The sequence below is a fragment of the Sinocyclocheilus rhinocerous genome, unplaced genomic scaffold (assembly GCF_001515625.1).
Source record: "Sinocyclocheilus rhinocerous isolate Xijiao unplaced genomic scaffold, SAMN03320098_v1.1 scaffold486, whole genome shotgun sequence".
NCBI classification, from domain to species: domain Eukaryota; kingdom Metazoa; phylum Chordata; class Actinopteri; order Cypriniformes; family Cyprinidae; genus Sinocyclocheilus; species Sinocyclocheilus rhinocerous.
In genome coordinates, this window is record NW_015661373.1 from 23,358 (window position 1) to 43,303 (window position 19,946).

Genomic DNA, 19,946 nt, shown 5'->3' on the forward strand with positions numbered 1-19,946 from the left:
TCCTGATAGGGTTCAGATTTCTTGGTCTATGGTCAGAAAGGGTTTCTTTACCATTGTTATGTTTTGTAAAACGTGCTATTGAAATACAACCTGGTCATTTTGTAAGGTTATTAATAGAGATTGTGTAAATATGTGTGAGCATATATGTGCAGAAATGCGCGTGTTTAGAACAGTTTGATAGATGTCATAAAGTCGTGGAATTTCTCACTGCAGATGTGGAGACCTTGCAAATGGCATATTAAAGCTTTTTGCGTACATACACACACTTACGTTCAGAAAATATTAGATGACAGGTTTTTTTTGTGTGCAAAATAAAAATAATACAAGGTCACCAGAGGCTAATTGTGAGACTATCTCACTTTTTCTCACCTTCATGTAGGCTAAAAGCGGTGATGAAAGAAAAGAGAGAAAAAGAGTGTTTGATAGCACGAAAGCAGTGCTACAGATGGAGCCTAAATAAAGCTCTATTAGTCTAAATTAGTCCATCACACATCTGCACACCAGGAATGCTGAATTTTTTGACAGTGCCGGGTTTCTTTCTGTGTCAAGCTGATCCTGACTGTACATTTATTAACCTTTATCTAACCAGGAGGTATGTTAGCCTAAGTTGAAACCCCCATTTTAAAAAGATGGCTGGATTTGACAGACAGATCAAATGACTGATCGAAATTTACACCGCCATCATTGAGACTATTCTCACCTAATCAATCACTGTCTGGTTTGGGACGATGTCTGCCCACACCAAGGACAAGCCACGGCGCATTATTAAATCTGTAGAGCGCATTATTAGTTTCACCTGCCTTCTCTCAACAACCTCAGGGCAAGGAAGAGTGTGAGGAGGTCCAAAGCCCACCCATCCTCCCCCACACCAACTGTCTTCTTTTCCAAGCTGTTCCCTCAGGCCAGTCAGAAAAAAGGTGAGTAAAACTGCTGCTTTCACATGAACAGTAACTCATAGATACTCTCCTTTACTGTTTACATTGCCTGTTTACAATATGTTCAAATAAATATTATACATTCAGCATACTGATAAGCTCTTTTTATCAAGGCCATTCTAGCTAAACAAAAATATGTTTTAAGAACATTTTGCTAACATTCCCATTATGAAAGCGTTAGTTTTGAATATTCTCTGAATGTTCAAAATGTCCAGTTTTTTAAAACAAGTTTATCATTGTGCATTATGGGAACATTACTTTTAAATGTTCTCTGTTTTATTAGATTTTCTAACCCTACCAAAATGTTAGCCAAAGATCTGAGAATGTTCCCTGTTAGCTGGGTTGTGTGTTTGTTTCACCACCATCACAACTAATTCCTGCATGTAAACATGGTTGATATTAAGATTGAGATTACTGTGAAGTGGAATGATGGATGGACGCAGGTCAGAGAGTCCTCCAATCAGTCAGACATCTGAGATGATCAAAGAGATGAAAAGAACAAAGAGTTTATGGGACATTACAGCACAGGGAAGGTGCATTAGTTTCACCAGTGCCGCAGGACAGCTGCTTCAGCTTTTATGTGGCTTTTCCTAGTACTTTGATCGTATTTAGCATGTTATTTATTTCTATTACTTTTCCAGCTCCATCTAGTGGTGGCCTCTATTCATTTGGATCGAGGAGATCTATAATAGACTATCTGGAGACAGCTATCTGTTAATCTTCCCACGTATCTCTATAGCCGGAAATATGAAACCTGCCGGGAAATTTTTGCTCTTGGACAAATTTTTGTTTTAAGCCAATCATCTTAGACCTAAATGCAACTAATTACTCTAGCGATGCAGGAAAATTACGCAATCACTACACTGATTGACTGACAGCACTATAATTATGTGCACAGTCTCAAACCCTTCACTGGCAACTTTCCTGACCATGAGTAACGTCAAAACCAACAGACAGGCAAAAAATCTTAAAGGGGTCATATGATGTTTCTAAAAAGAACATTATTTTGTGTATTTGGTGTAATGAAATGTGTTTATGCGGTTTAAGGTTCAAAAAACACATTATTTTCCACATACTGTACATTATTGTTTTAATACAATGAAATATGAAATTCAAGATTTGATTTTTAATGTGTTTATGAAGCTAAAAATATCTACATTTTAAACTGTCATTTAAAATGGATTTTCAAATGTGTAATTTTACCAGGACTTTTGAAGGAATTACATGATATGTTGATAATCAAATTAATTGCATGTATAAATATTTACTGAGGAAACTGCAGTGTAATTGCGATGAGAAGATTGTAGTAGATAGTCTGGAGCACAAATAGAGTACTCTCATTTTTGTCCTGGTCTGTTCCACTCTGTCTTCAGAAAAAGTTCCTCATTACCCAGCTGTAGTGCAATCCAATATGCACAGAAATTACATCACATATGAAATCTTGGGATGGAATGGAATGGAACTTGAGAGAGAAGTGTGTGTTTGTGTATGTTTGTGTTCTGTTCTAGAAACTAGAATACTGAAATATTAATAAATAATAAATGTTTTGAACATATTTAAATGTTTCATGTAGGCTGAGTAGAGCCTTGTTGAATTAATATTTATAAGGAACATAGCAATGATGAAAACATTATGTTTACAAGTGAAATTCTTGAATTAAATGAACAAATTTACTTACTACTTTCATATTTTCTATGGCTTTTCATATCAGACTACATATGCCTATTGGAATTTGATCAGATATGGTACTTATTTCTGAGAATTTGAAAAACCACTGTGCTAAATATGCATATGAAGGAAATGAAAAAAAAAACATTTAATACAAGTTGTGTCAGGCTATAGCATATTACATGACTATAATATTATGTAAGCAAATAACTAACTGTTTTAGTCTTTGTTGTTCATTGTTTTACTGCATTTGTTGTCCTTTTGACTGAGTTACTGTCATAGTTGTGTGCTGGGTGTTAAATACTCTGCAAAGAAATCAGTGGTAGATACTGTTTGCACTAAGTATAGCAACAAATAGCATCTGGTTTACACTGAGTAGGTGCAAATAGGGATAGATGCTATTAACACCAAGTTTAAAAAGTAATATAGCTACTATTTGTGCTAAAGGTGGAATGTCTGAGCGATGGTGGACGGAAGTAATGAAAATAGCCTTTGACAACAAGTATAGTGTAAATGGACACTTCCATTTTTATTGGTGGGATCTATATTTATAATGATTACTTTTTGCAAGGTCCAGGCAGACTAATTATATGTAGGTATAATGAAACCTGATGTATTTAAATACTAAGGTAGTTGATTTGTAGATCAATAATGGTTCAAAAAAAGGCCATTATAATGGAGAATACTTTTTTTTTTCAGCTTCTCCGGTCTTGCAGCTGCTGGTAGGTCTAAATGAAAGTGAACTGAGAGGATATACTCAATCAATGGCCACATAAATCACACTTAACCTCCATGTGCTGTTCACACCAGCCCTCTCATACTCTCCATTAAGACCCAGTTAGCACAATCCATTGGATTTGCCATCACTGTGCTTTTCTCTTCAACTTGTGCTAAACAGATCAGAGAATATGGCAAAAGATCCATCAGTATAACATAATTTATATGTTCTATCATTACATTTTTATGCTTTTTTACAGGAGAAACAAATATTAGGGGCACTTACAGTATAACATTAATAGAATGTTCTGTCAAAGTTATATACATCAGATCACTTACAGGTGAATTTAATGGCTAACCTTGACTCATTTTTTTTCTCTTAAATACTTAGAAATGTATTCAACTTCTACACAGCAAACAGGGGAGGTGGTTAGTGCCATGTAGTTGGATGTCTCCTACTGTGTCCACAGTGCCTTCTGGGTAACTCCCACGATGCGTCTATGAGAGGGCAGCTGCTTCTAGTAGTTTGGAGCAAGCAGATGGTTGCGATTGTCTCTGTCAGTTATGCTCGGGTGGAACAGCTAAAGCAGACGCTTAGCGAGTTAACAGCGATGTGCTGATCTTTTGTTCGAATACACACAGTACGCCTCCACATATTTACTCCCTACTGTTCACTAGACTCACGCAGGGAGACATCTATGTGCATGTAAAACAAAAACTTCCCTTTTCTCTGTAGTTGTTCATATCGGAAGGACGTGATGGTCCTCTCAGAGTGATACCACACATGCTGTTACATTACCAGAGTTGCAGTCTACAACATTCTTCATTGTGCTAATGGAGTTTGACTGTGATACACAAACTGTATAAGGTCTGGACCCACATCAAAGGAATTCGATTTATTCTCATTTATTCTAAATTTAGATTTGCTTTTTATCCAACATTTATAATTCCAGTTCTTTGATTGGCTGAGCGGCTTTTCCGGAGTGCTGATATGCATTGCATTTCTGACATTTATATTATTAAAATGTATATGTACTTGAAACCCGGATGTATAATCCACTTTCACACATGAAAGCAGTTCAATTACAATAAAATTGCCAGATTACCTTTCCCAGTTTGTGATACAAAGTGACAGTGTGTATCTTCTGTTCACACATGCAACTGCTTTTCCTCTCTCTCAAATACAGAGAAGCTTTTTCGTATTTAATGTCTGTCTAATTTGACAACATTTTTTTCCACAATATAGAAAATCACGGTTTTCAAATCCCACGTTACAGGCTTACAACTATTAAATGGTATCAGTAATTGCTTCAGCTCTTCAGAACTTGATTGGTTTAATCTCTTTGACAGTAGAACTCTTACTTCAAGTGCATCTCACAATTCTGTGAAAGAAGTCCCAATTGTGAGATATTGAGAATTGTAAGATTAAAAAAAAGTCGTAGTTACTTCCAAAAGTCGTAGAAACTTCCATATTCATTCTTTGGAGAACACCAAAAGAACATATTTAAAAGATCTCTATGTGTTTTTTGTCTACAATTAATGTAGTTTTGGACCCCATTGACTTTCATTGTATGGACAAAAAAGGAGTTGAAACAGTCTTCAAAATATCAATGTGTGTGTGTGTGTGTGTGTGTGTGTGTAGTCCACAGATCAAAGAAAGTCATACAGGTTTTTTATGACATGAGTAAATGACAATTCAAATGATTCATTTGTGGGTGAACTATCCCTTTAAGGAAAAGGCTGTATGTGTGAAAGCCTATTATCTGTCAAGGTTTCAGATCTACCAACTCCAAAACTCGCCTGTGGTGCTACCTGTTATAGCTGTTTGTACTTTGTTTGGACATGAGAATGTCTCAAAGGGAATTATTTATCTTTTCCACTGTTTTTTTTTTTGGATTATATTGTTGTTTTTGTCTTTCATTTAGAGCCCAGAGGCTACTGTCTACCTTGGTGTAATGGAATTTATCCCTGAGGCATTTTAACCCCACAAAAAGATTGTTCTGGTAGTCCATCAGGGAAGAAACACACTGGAGACATACAGCACCATTGCCCCCATTTTGCCCTTCAGTGGAGCAAAGACACCCTCGTGAGAGAAAGTAGGGGAAATTAAAGCTTGGATGTAGAAGGTGTTTTTGTGTCTGAGAGAGTGTGAGGGTTTGTTTTAATAGAGAACTAAAAAGAGGAGTGCATATATGTGATTCCATTTAGGAAGTAATATGCACTCAGTGAACATGTCCCAGTCTGCTGGTAGACTAAACAGTTTATGGCAAATACATTGGTCTGTAACCATACTGTACATGCATTTAAAAATACATACATTTGATATTTCACACATGGATATTTCACTCATATATTGCCTATCAGAATATGAATATCATACCTGTAGATGCCATAAAAACAAATCCTTTTCCTACTGCATTCACAAAAAAACACATGCCATATTATAATCCCATATAGTTGAGCTCATCACTTCTCTCTAGATGATTTTCTGTGTGTGTGTGTGTGTGTGTGTGTTTGTGTGTGTGTGTGTGTGTGTGTGTACCTGTTTTTCTATTCTGGTGGGGACTTAAACCTGAATACACACAGACTCATGGGGACTCGTGTCACGGTGGCTAAATTGAGGTCCCCACGGGTAAACAAGCTAATAAGTCACACATAATGAAGTTTTTATGAAAATCTAAAAATGCACAGTGTCCTGTAAGGGGGTAGGTTTAGGTGTAGGGTTGGTGTAGGGCAATAGAATATACAGTCTGTACAGTAGTAAAACCATTATGCCTATGGAGAGTCCCCACAAGGATAGCAAACCAGACGTGTGTGTGTGTGTGTGTGTGTGTGTGTGTGAAACCTGAACCCTGCGATACAGCAGCAGTGAGCACACCCTCATTTGATCTGCTTTGGTCTTCTCTTTGTCTCATTCTGTTTGTCTTTTTTCAGAAGTGAGAGAGTAACCTCAAAGCAAGACTGAAGAAAACGGGTGAAGTAATGTTCTCGATATGAGACGGGTAGATGGAACTGCACACAAATATTAGCATGAGCAAACAGACAATATCAGACATGCTTTGAGACCAGGCACTAGATGTGGAGTGCTAACAATGTCTAAATATACATTCGTTCAGTCTATGAAACACTTCAATGCTAATACCGTGAGGGGATTTTTCAATGTTAATACTTTCTCAAAATGTATTTGTAGAAACAACTTTAAATGAGTTTTGATATTGACTTCCATCATATCAGTTGCCTTATGAAAGCTGTTTTGCTCATATGAGTGAATTAAACATGCCTGACCAATAACAGTAAGTTTCTTCAATGGAATTTTGTGTATTAAAAAAGGTTTTGTGTGATGCTGCCACTAGGTGTCCCTATAAGTTCCCTGTTTATAAAATTACTCATTCAAAAAAATGGCATGTCAAATGATGAATTAAAAAAAAAAAAAGGAATTTGTCCAAACTCAGAGTTATGCCTATGGAGAGTCCCCACAAGGATAGCAAACCAGACGTGTGTGTGTGTGTGTGTGTGTGTGTGTGTGAAACCTGAACCCTGCGATACAGCAGCAGTGAGCACACCCTCATTTGATCTGCTTTGGTCTTCTCTTTGTCTCATTCTGTTTGTCTTTTTTCAGAAGTGAGAGAGTAACCTCAAAGCAAGACTGAAGAAAACGGGTGAAGTAATGTTCTCGATATGAGACGGGTAGATGGAACTGCACACAAATATTAGCATGAGCAAACAGACAATATCAGACATGCTTTGAGACCAGGCACTAGATGTGGAGTGCTAACAATGTCTAAATATACATTCGTTCAGTCTATGAAACACTTCAATGCTAATACCGTGAGGGGATTTTTCAATGTTAATACTTTCTCAAAATGTATTTGTAGAAACAACTTTAAATGAGTTTTGATATTGACTTCCATCATATCAGTTGCCTTATGAAAGCTGTTTTGCTCATATGAGTGAATTAAACATGCCTGACCAATAACAGTAAGTTTCTTCAATGGAATTTTGTGTATTAAAAAAGGTTTTGTGTGATGCTGCCACTAGGTGTCCCTATAAGTTCCCTGTTTATAAAATTACTCATTCAAAAAAATGGCATGTCAAATGATGAATTAAAAAAAAAAAAAGGAATTTGTCCAAACTCAGAGGTGCAACAACCCAATCTTTATCTCAAAAACAAAATGTATGTCTCTTTCCGAATACACAGTGTTTATAAAAAAACTGTATTCAAAAATACTGGTGGCAGCCTTCAGAATTTACGCATGCACATAATCTTTAAATACATATAAATCAGCAAGATGCTTTGTTCATTGTTCTAAAAGGCATTAACAGAAGCAAAACCACAGGGAGACCTTAAGCATCTTTAGTTGACAACAGATTTATAAATTCTCCTTACAAATTTTGCAGTTTGTTTAGTAATTAAGTACATTTTGTGAATTATGTGGGTCATACATCTCAGGTCGGAAAATACAGACATCCATATAAATAAGCAATAACCACATCCCTGCAAAAAAAGACTTGATTCATTCGTTATATTCATTAATTCATGTCTCTATTTTTACTGAAACTATCTGTTCTTGACACACATCATTCTCTTATTTAGTCATATGAAACAAAGAAAGCTGGAGCTGAATTTTCCATTTGATATTTTGTATGAAGATGACATTTGTGATGTTGTGGAACATTTTAATGACAGACCCCCAATCTTTATGCTTTGCCATTTAGACTGTTACCCTCATTTGATAACAGAATCTGCATGCATGCAGCTATATAAATAGTTAAAGTCAATTCCACACTGAATTCAATTAAAATATTTACATTTTTATGCTGAATCTCCAGAAAACCTGTGTTGTCCTCTGAGTTTAAGTGCATTCATGAAACATCTTCTTACCCACTCATTGTCTAATCACTGATGTTCTCAGATCCAATTTTCTATGGTCTTTTGCACTCTCTCTATCTCTTTTTTTTTTTGTTTTTTTAATCAAACTCCTCTTCAGGAATGTGGTTACCTAGGCTTATCATTATTCCATTAACCATTAACCGCTCTCTTGTTATCAGCTTCCACTGCCATGCTAGTCTCCCTCATTAACATTGATTTCCCTCCCAAACTCGGAAGAATAAGGTCCGGCTCACAACACCGCTCATCCATCTCTTTCTCACAAACACACACTCATTTGACATTTATCTCAAGCTCTTTTTCTGCCTGTGTGTCTCTTAGGCAAATATATGCCTTGACGCAAACCTGGGCATCATTTACCTTGAATTTCTTCACTCACATACATCGTTGGATTCAAATGTGTGTAAACACACGCACACACAGCTTTTTTTTAATCACCCGTCTCATTTTCACCCATGTTCATGTTGATATCCATATGCTATGCAGATACTAATAATGTCTCTGTTCATTTCAACCCTTGCACAATTCTTTAGGCTTCCTCATTTTTGGATTCACCCCTTCTGTTGTTTTCTTCTCCCTCTGTGTTCGTTTATTTGTTTATTCCTCCTTCTGCTCTGTCTCTCTCTGTCTTTCTTCCCTCTCGCTGTACCGATGTAAAGGTTATCAGTTCCTGGCAAAGCCTCTCTGCATTATAAATGAACAGCTGAAAACCCACTCCAGGGACAATTAAACCTGAGGCTGTTTAGCATGCAGAAAGAAAAAGAGGGAGGGATTGACGAGGCCGATGCTGGGCGAAGAAGAGAAGGCTGGCACTTGAGCAGAGGATTTAGTTTGTTAGCCCTGAGTCTGCTTTGAGCACAGACACCTACATTCCCCTGAACTCACCGTCCATGTGAATCATGTCGCCTTTCAGTATGTTTACTGGAATATTTGTGCACTGTGATTTGCAACAATGCCAACAGTAATGATTGCATCAGTCTTGATTATATTGCAGCTACGTCTCCATCACACCATCCTCCTCTCTGTTCCAGCACCCTCATTTTTCTTATCTCTGTTCTTCTCTAAGCATTTCTCCTACTCTCTCCACAGTGAATTCTGGGTAACTCCCACAATGCACCTATCTACCACTGGTAGTTTAGAAACACCAAATGCCTGTGATTATAAAGCAGACTTCACCCTTCTCCAAAGTTTTATATTTGTCATCTGTAAATTTTAGGCTCTCGGAGGTGATGAAAACTATGGAGATCAAAGGAGGCAGTGTCTCAGAACAAGCCATTTGCAGAATCTGTACAATGTGACATCACATTGTACTGTACAGGCCCAACCCACAAATGTTGAGGGACACTGCCCTATTAGCATAGATCCCACCCGAGTGAGCCGCACACAATACGCCATGTTTATCTCCACAATAGCCCTGCGCTCCATTCGGAAGGTCTCATCCCTATGCCCTAATCCCTTCAAAGGGTTTATCCTCCGGAGTGAGAGCTTCGAAGGGATGAAGGGTGTAGGGGTCCAAAAAATTATTTTTTTGGAATGCACTTCTGCGTCATCTTAATGAGACGATCAAGGAGGCGCCTTCGGCACGCATTTTGTGTGCTGGTTGACCCCCAATCATCTTTTACGTTCAATATAATGTATATTTGTATATGTAATGTAATGTAATGTAATATGTATTTGTAATGTATATTGTGTCTATGTATTGGAAGAAAATTGAATGGACTGATAAAGGTATCTGTAAAGTGTTTTTGTTGAAGTTCAATGTCGTTTTGACCATAATAATATACCAAATCTAACTAGTATAAATATCACAGTAGTATAGAAAAATACTATACATACATTTATAGGTGAAGTCGAACTCTGTGACTCCAAACAACTTCCCTGTGCAAAGGATCATGGAGGCCCGAAGTGTCCATCAGTTGTACCCTTTGAAATCCTTCATTCCGAAGGTCCCTTTGAAGTGGCCAGTTTTGAGCACTTTGGTTTTGAACGATCCTTCAATATGGCGGCCATGATTGTTTTCACTCCGAAGTGCCCTTCGGAGGGCAATATATCCCATTTGGAACACACCGTAGATCATTTATAACCATCATTCAGGTCAGAAATGTCTTTTTATTAAAACTCCAGAAGTTATTCAGTCAAGAGCAATGAGTGATTTTTTGTTTTTATTTTATTGTTTAGGTCATATTAACAGCATAGACAGCAGTACGCTGCTGCCATACAGATCTAATATACACATGCAATTTCTTTCCCAGCAGTTTACGTTCGCAGACATAACTGACTGTGTTTATGTAACTTATGTGTGTTTTTGACACAACCTTGTGTTTGACAGTTTAAGTGCATGAAAGAGAATTTAGTTTAGTGCTAACATGCCGTGTGACAGCTGGTTTCTGCATGCATGCTTTGGATGTTTGCGCTCAGAAAAACGTATATAAGAAGTTTAAACTGATATGGCTTTAAAACGCATGCAAATAAGTTCTCGGCATGATAGACATGGTAATCAAAACCAAACAGATATTTTGTTTTGGCAGAGTATCCAAGGTACGAGCTGTAAAGACACAGCCCTATTCTAGAAAAGGGGCAGGGAACAGCAGCTCATTTGCATTTAAAAATGCATGCACGAAAACAGCGTGTTTTTGCTTCCACTCAAAATGGGCATCTTCAAAATGGTATAATAAATTATCTGTGGGGTATTTTAAGCTGAAATTTCATGGGCACATTCTGAGGACACCTGAGACTTATATTACATCTTGTAAAAAGGCGCATAGGTCCCCTTTAATGTTCTTGTTATCTCAACATAAAAGCTCTCGTCCAGGTGAATCAAGCACAATTTTTTTCCTTCATATTACTTTAAGACATGATAGTGTAGTAGTGTCATTTTGTTTAGTATACAATGGGACAAGATAGACCAATATATTTAGTTAATCGCAGCAGCTGTAATTATAATTGCATTTCAATTCCAAATGTATAATGCTTATTTCATATGCAAAGATGTTACCCAATCATATCACAGCATTTACATTACCATTTTAAATCAGAGGGCCTTTTATTTCTAGATTATGACTGTTTTGGATATAAAAAAGTGGACCTCAGGAAATATAAATATCTTTTTTTTTTTTTAAGTGCATGACCCCTTTCCATTCACCTTCTAGGCCACTTAGGAGTAAACATTACAGTTACATCACTGCAGTTGCGTGCACTATGGTGGCAGAAATATGGAAGCCGGATGGGGCCAAAAGTCTTTAAACAGAACGTGTGAAATTTGAGTGTCAACACACACTGTTTGTTCATGTAAATGTGAAAACACGTACAGTAGCCATTGAAGTTGCTGTATTTAAGACTTTAGTTGTATATGTAATGCGATGGTTCGTTGGTATATAGCAGGGGTAGGCAACGTCAGTCCTGCAGTGCCGATGTCCTGCAGAGTTTAGCTCCAACCCTGAAAAAAAAACCTTACCTGCCTGCAGTCATAGTAATCCTGAAGACATTGATTAGCTTGTTCATGTGTGTTTGATTAGGGTTGGAGCTAAACTCTGCAGGGCAGCGGCATTCCAGGACCGACGTTGCCTATCCCCGGTACATGAAACAGCTCAGTGATGAGTCAGTTATCATATACAATAAGGATTTATTATCTTTATGAGCAGTGTTTTATGTGTTTGATGAGGTGAAATATACAACACACCAGACATCATGATTATTAATCAAGGATGTTGTAATGGTACATTGGTATGCATGTATGTAAACATCAGATGTTATATTTGTTCATGAAGGATAATGCATAAGTACGTTGTGTGTGATGTCAATCTTATGTCATGATTTGTCATGTCCTTTTTAGCTGTTTAGTTCAACATTCTTTCTTAGGTAGAAAAGTCTTCATTTAAACTGTAACATTAATTAATTTACTCTTGCACAGTAGCTATCAGTAAAGCAATGCCGCAATAAACTTAAGAAAGGATTAATATGTGAATAAATCTAGAGGTAAATCTGCTTTAAAAAGTATTACATGTTCAAACATGGCCAGAATGTGCATCTTAACATGGTAAAACTGTGCATCTTTATACGTACAAAGGAAATGCAGGAAAAAATGACGATTTAGGACTTTCTTTTCTTTTCTGTCTTTTCTGCTGGCAAAGCATTAAAATAATTGGAGAAGGCATCCGGATGATCTATGTTGTGAATATTTTTGGCACTCACATCTGACTGCTACTGCAGAACTGTCACTTTTTGCCACCAGGTAGGCTCTGCCCACAAAACAGGTCATCACTGTTTACAAACACCTGATATTCTTAGGTAAAAAATACATACAGTTGCTTTAAGCTCACTATTAGTTGATAACTCTTCAGTGAAATTCATTGAGAGATGCCTGCAGAAATACACACAAAAAAATCACGTAAATGGTATATTTTCATTTTGGATTCAAAATAGCAAGTATTCCTTTTGTCGTTGTTTTTTAAAGGGTCAAAATAAGTTTACATTTCAACACAAAAACTTAACTTATGTCAAGATCATGATAAAGTTAAATGGATCATGCCACGACAAGAAAGAAAAATTAATAATGCATGTCCTTTTCTATACATAGTATGTTCATTTGGCGTAATTAAAACTATAATGTCCAGCTCCCCTCAATCCTGTTGGAAAAGCTCATTTGGCTAGAAACGCAGGTTTGTGTTTGTGAGTGGAATCAACAAGAAGTACCAAGAAAATCTGCACTGTGTAATGCTGTTGGCTGCCAGGTGGAGAGAGTGTGGATTGTACTTCAAAGCCCAGGAGTGAGCCAGGATTGCTATGGTTTGAAAAAGACAGAAATGAGCATATCAGCTCTAAATGGGATGGACATTTCTGTCTTCTTTTTGGTTTCACAGATGCAGCCCACACTGCAGCGTCATGTTCCTGAGGTTATGCAGCATTTGAAGAAAGAAATCTCTGATCTGTAATCAATGTAGTGAAAATGCCCAGCACAATCGATTTAAGTGAAATAATTAATGATCGACTGTGTTGATAATTTATCTTTCATCTTTTTCACCTCTCTCTGGTCTGTCTTCCAGTAGTCAGTTATCTTGTAAAGGGGTATGAGGGCATTTTGAACTGAAATACTCTGGCATTTCCAGCATGGGTTCCCACTAAACCGCAGGGCTGTCTGCCACTGTATGTGTCCAGGGAACAGTGCGCTCAACTGGGGCTGGAGATGATGAATGTGGCCCTCGCACCACTGGAGGAAGCCTCCATGTGTTTCAAGCTCCATAATACACCTACTCATTCATCTCTCTCCCTCTTTTCTCTCTCCCTCCCATCCAGCACAACATTCCCATATGCTCTCTCGGATATTATGGCTTGTATTTTCTCTCTGACGGACAGTGGAGAGAGGAACACTCTGTGGATGCATCTGTGAAGGTGCGTATAAACTGTCTCCTCAAGCTCCTCTTCCTCTTGAGTGAGTAGCAGCAGCGCTCGTTCCCTCTCGTTTCTTTTCTTTATCTGTCTTATTTTAGACCTGCGATCTCATTACAAGGCTCTTGGTTAATTTTAAAGGCTCGATTGGACAAGTTTGAAAAGGAATGACTAAAACTGAAAGTCAAACCATTTTTCTTCTTCTTCTTCTTCTTCTTCTTCTTCCACCCCGCAAACATGCCGCAGGAGTGGCCGCCGAGCCCGGTTAAGTCTCTTAGCATCTCACCCTCCTGCTGAGAGACACGACAGATCAAAAAACCTTCTCTCTGCGCTCTCCCTCTCTCATCCCCTCCCTTTATCCGTGTCTCTTTATTTCTTCCACTTATTCCAATTCTCTCTGTTAATTTCTTTCCATCCCTCTTTAGTCAATCCTCTCCTATTTGGGTCATCTGCTTTCATGTGGCAGTTTGAGAGACTGACTGGAGAGTGTTTCTGGGGTGTGCAGAGGGTGGGGAGGTGTAAACGAAAAAAGGATGATGGATTGGTTTGTTATGCAAACCCAAGCATGTCTCATCCCTCCATCCTAGATATGCAATGTCCTTTCTGCAGTTTCATAAACTGACTAATTATTAAAAAATATGCAAAACCATTAAATTTAGACAAGGCATTTGTGTAATTAATTTAACCCTTTCTTCTGTGATTTCTCCTTTTTTTCAATTTAGCGTAATTCCATTTACTGCCATCAAGTTTGTTTTCCTGAGAAAGCTGAGAAAGGAAGATTTCACTTTTTTGTTTTGCTCAAGGAGATTTCACTTTTTTGTTTTGCTCAAGGAGATTTCACTTTTTTGTTTTGCTTAAGGAGATTTCACTTTTTTGTTGACACATGCTTCCATCTAGTGGCTGGTGGATGGTACTAACCTGCAGGACTATAATAAATCATTGATTTATTGTTTTTAGTCATATATATTCCAGTTAAATCTTGTATTTTAGCATTTAGACACATTGTTAAACAATTCATGTTAAGAACAAGGTACAGCATAACCTTCAATTATTTTGGCAATTCTGGGGGGAAAAAATCAAGGAAAAAAGAAAAGAAAAGAAAAGAAAAGAAATGAAATGAAATGAAATGAAATGAAATGAAATGAAATGAAAAGAAAAGAAAAGATGTTCATTGGGTGTTATTAGGTTTACAAAAATATATTATTTGGTAGTGACCAAATTAATATGTTTAGAAATGGCAACATTGGAGATTTCAAAAGCTGTCATACTAGTGCAGAGCTTTCCAATATTATTTACACAGTGTAAATGCTGGTTATTTAAAGAGACAGCACATATACATAAAGTCAGTGGAATAGCATCTGTGTAAAAGAAAATCATATCTGATCTAAATACATTTTAAACCCATTAAATAGTTGTTTCTGATCATGTATAATGGTTTATGTCACAACATTGTCAGTTCCTAGTTCTGATTCAGGAATTCAGGAATTAAATGCAGTTTATGCATATTGTTGAGCAGTTAGAAAACAATTCTGGTTTATTTGAGATTCAGCTAGTACAGAGAATATTTATCTGGTCACTATTTACATTTATCATCTCACTAATGTGATTAATATGGATAACGTGATTGGGTCTTTATATTTACTGTATGTTATAGAAAAGATCCATGTCCACAGTAGTTCAGAAGACTTCATGTACTGAATGTTTGGTGGTATTATGGGATGGAAAGTCAATGAGATGAGTGTCATTACACATGATAAAACCTTTTATAACTGACACTTACATTCATTCCTCAAAGTTTTATATATATATTGTTTTGCAAACACTATTATCCAGAGCAATTTACATTGCACTGTAAAAATAAAATTATTGTAATTTTAACTGTAAAAGACTGCAAAAATGCTACAGTAAAAACCTGTTACTTGGTTAATGGCAAGTTCCTTTCTATATACAGTGAAAAACAGTAATAAATCTAATGGGACATTTCATGTAATTTTACAGTAGAATACTGTTACCATTTATGGAAATAATAAAGAGCAAGTCATCTTATAATTTACAGTGAAAAACCGTTAACTTACATTCCCACAATTCCGTGTTACAGCTCACATTTTTATAGTTTATAGTTTTTGGTATCAGTCATGTATATTAGGGTTACAAAACAACAAATGCCGAGAATGCTGCACTGGTCTCTTCACATAACCACCGGTGCTCTTTGGATGATTAGAGGTAAATTATCAAACTTCAAAGATGAAATACTCCAAGGCACTCGTGTACAGGTAAAAGCCTTTAATTAACCGGGCTAGATCATTAAAAAAAGTTAAAAGTGTAAATCTACGCGTTTAGGCTCCACAGCCATCTTCAGGATACACATCAATTGTTCAAACAAGTCTTCTTAAACGATTAGTAAGCAATCATCATATTAATAAAAAAAATATATATTTGCAATAAATTGGCAAGAATTCTTTTGTTACACAACTACATTCATGAACCCCCAGAATTTAAATATTTAATAACTGTGAAATAATTTGAGGACCAAGGTCCAGCTTATCTTTAAAACTATTGTAAATACTGGTCTAAACACAAATATAAACAATTAATAATCTTTGGAAGATTGCAAAATGAAACACTTGTGTATGAATGAAGTACTGTTTTAAAATAACACTGCTGAAAATTAAAAAGTCAAATAACTGTTTAAATTACAAACAAATGTAATAGAAATACCCTGGGACTGAAGTTAGCTGTGTATTTGAGATTACATTTGATGCCAGTCATCAGATCATGCATTATGGATAAACAAAATTAATAATTACTGTACATAAACATTGTTGTTTTCTTAATTTCACCCCAGTGTACATTGTAAAAAAATAATAATTAAATTTTCAAAAAGAAGTTTTTATTAATATCATTTGTAACAACGTTCGTAGTCATGGGAAGAAGTAGGCGGGAACCGGCGAACACTTAAGACTTTAATAAAATAAACAAACACAAAATTAAAGTAAAGCGGCAGCCCCTCGCGGACGACTGCCGCACACAAAACACAAAATAAAGTCCAGGCCTGGTCCTCTCTCGTCCAACACTGTCGTCACTCCTCCTTTTATCCTTCCGGAGCTCCTCCGTGGGACTCGAGACCGGTGAGTGGCACAGGTGTCGTGCATTAGCATTTACTCCACCGGCCTCGCTCCGTTCTCACGGCTCTCGGCCCCGCCCCTCTCGTCACATACCCCCATCGCCCCTCGCAGGCCAGGGGGTACTCACGAGACTGCGCTCTACTTCCCCCCTCCCCCCTCCGGGGGAGCCGATCACGGCGGCCGCGGCGTACCTGGGGGTAAGGACAGACAGACGAGGCAAGAGAAAAGGAGACGGAAGGATGAGGAGAGACAGAGACGAGAGAGGGGAGAGAGGAAAAAAAAAATCTTGTTCCGGTTCCCAGACACACTGCCGCTCGGCCCTCCACCAGCTGGGTAAGCTCTTCCGCTATGCCAGGCGGCGGCACTGGACAGCCCACGGTGGATGGCCCGACACTCCTCCGCCGCCAGGTGGACGACGACGGCTCCTCCGAGTTCGGGCAGCCGGCAGGAGTCCCCCGTTCCCTGGTCCTCCCCATCATGGCGGATGGCAGCAGGCTCCGGCCTCAGGCGAACGGCGGCGACTCCTCCGCTCCCTCATTTACTCCACCGGCCTCGCTCCGTTCCCATGGCTCTCGGCCCCGCCCCTCTCGTCACATCATTATTTTAGAAATAAAAAGCCTGCTGGACAAAAGCTTGGATTAACTTTGGTATTTGAGCAGCTGACAGTACAGTATCCTTTACCTAAGTGTGAATTTTTATACCATTGTACACACTGAAGTCAGAGCATTGCAATCGGTTGCTCCTTGTCCGTTTGCTTCCTCGTTTGGGGATGTTCAGTGATGCATAGCAAACTTCTCTATGGACATCCTGTGGAAATGTTTTATTTTGAAGTGGATAATAATTTTGTGATTGTAAAACAATTTTGACTTTGCATGAAATAGACAGATATTATCATATGAATATCGTCTATATGAATATTATCATATGAATGTCTTCCCTGTTTTTGTCTTTTCAACTTTTAGCAGGAAATCGAGACTAATACATTGTTTGTTTGTTTTTGTTTTGTGGTTGCAGACTGTGCTGTGTTGATAACTGAATGCAAATGTGCAACATATAGATGAAATTTTGACTACTGTAAACCAATTTCAAACTTATGTCTTTGCACTTTTCTGCATATTTGTGGGATGCTGAGTTTACCTGTTCTTGGCTCAACTGTCTTTGCACCTCAGAACTGCTTTGATGACCTTCAGACTCCTTCAGCTCTGTGAATGGCAGAATCAGAGGCTTATCTCTTAGGACAGTTATTTAAAAAAAAAAAGATTCCTTTAAACATAGAACTACAGGAAGCATAAACTGTATTACATCTAATCTAGCTGACTTGAACTATTAAGTTTAAAACTTAAAAAAATAAAAAATAAAAATCTCACCTGCATTGTGGCAACATTTGTAGCCACAAACAAAAGCCAAAATCGCAAAGAGTAGAGAAAATGCGGGACATGCTGTTAGCAGTATCAGCCAGCACTGCCAGCAGTCTCAGACTGGTTCAGGGGGGCTTTCTGAGGGGACGACTGATGAATAAATGCTAATTAATGACCATTACTTTTTAATTTCATGAATTAGCTTGATGATATGAAGTTGTTCTTTAGTTTTATTTACTGTGCTATACTGCTACATTTATATATACTGTACACACTCAATGCAGAAGGTTTGCTGTCACAGAATCCCTGACCTCCATTTGCCTTTTTAGCTTTAAGTTTTGATGTCTTTTTAATCCATTTCAGAACAGCACTTTGTTTCCTGTGCAAAGTCTATATGAAAAAGGACATGGCTTACATTTATTTGAAAGCAATCTATTTATGTTGGTTCCCCCATCCTACACTTTCAAAATGGTACAAAAGCTGTCACTGGGGCGGTATCTTTATAAAAGATCCTTTTAGGTAAATATGTACACTTTAGGTACCAATATGCACACTTCAGGTATAAGGCGTACCTTTTGAAAGGTACCAGTGACAACTTTTGAACATTTTTCTGAGAGTGTAATGAATTATTCTTCTAAAAAACAGTTCAGGGGACATACACCATGTGGCTCTTTGTAGGTGTAACTACACCTGCTTGTTTATGTGAATATTTATAATATACAGTGGGTACGGAAAGTATTCAGACCCCCTTAAATTTATTGGTTAATGGTAAGTTCCCTTTCTATATACAGTGAAAAACTGTAATAAATCTAATGGGACATTTCATGTAATTTTACAGTAGAATACTGTTACCATTTATGGAAATAATAAAGAGCAAGTCATCTTATAATTTACAGTGAAAAACCGTTAACTGACATTCCCACAATTCCCTGTGTTACAGCTCACATTTTTATAGTTTATAGTTTTTGGTATCAGTCATGTATATTAGGGTTACAAAACAACAAATGCCGAGAATGCTGCACTGGTCTCTTCACATAACCACCGGTGCTCTTTGGATGATTAGAGGTAAATTATCAAACTTCAAAGATGAAATACTCCAAGGCACTCGTGTACAGGTAAAAAGCCTTTAATTAACCGGGCTAGATCATTAAAAAGTTAAAAATGTAGATCTACGCGTTTTGGCTACACAGCCTTCTTCAGGATACACATCAATTTTTCAAACAAGTCTTCTTAAACGATTAGTATGTGTATGTAATTTGTATGTGTGTGCCTAACTGTGTGCTCCTTCTATATATATATATATATATATATATATATATACTGGTGCATCTCAATCAATTAGAATGTCGTGGAAAAGTTCATTTATTTCAGTAATTCAACTCAAATTGTGAAACTCGTGTATTAAATAAATTCAATGCACACAGACTGAAGTAGTTTAAGTCTTTGGTTCTTTTAATTGTGATGATTTTGGCTCACATTTAACAAAAACCCACCAATAGGTGCATCAACACACAGCGCAGATGTTCTCCGGAACTCTTCCAGTCTCGCGGGTTCATCCCCGGGCAAAACCTGCAGCGCTGCCTCGCTGGTTCCGTGTCTTCCTCGGACGCGAGTGGCACGGCGCGGCGTGACTCGACTCGACAAAAGACAATATAGAACCCATTATACTATCTACAGTGGATGCGGACAGTAAAGTGATGCCCCGGTATATTTCTGATGCACAGATGTACTCCAAGCGCTCGCGCTGTTTCTGACACGAAGGACAAACGGATTTTCCAATCATTATTACAAGCGATGTAACATCCAGTGTAATCAGTCCCAAGCTGTTGCGGCGTTTGTAGACACGTTGTAAGTCAAATCTTGTCAATCC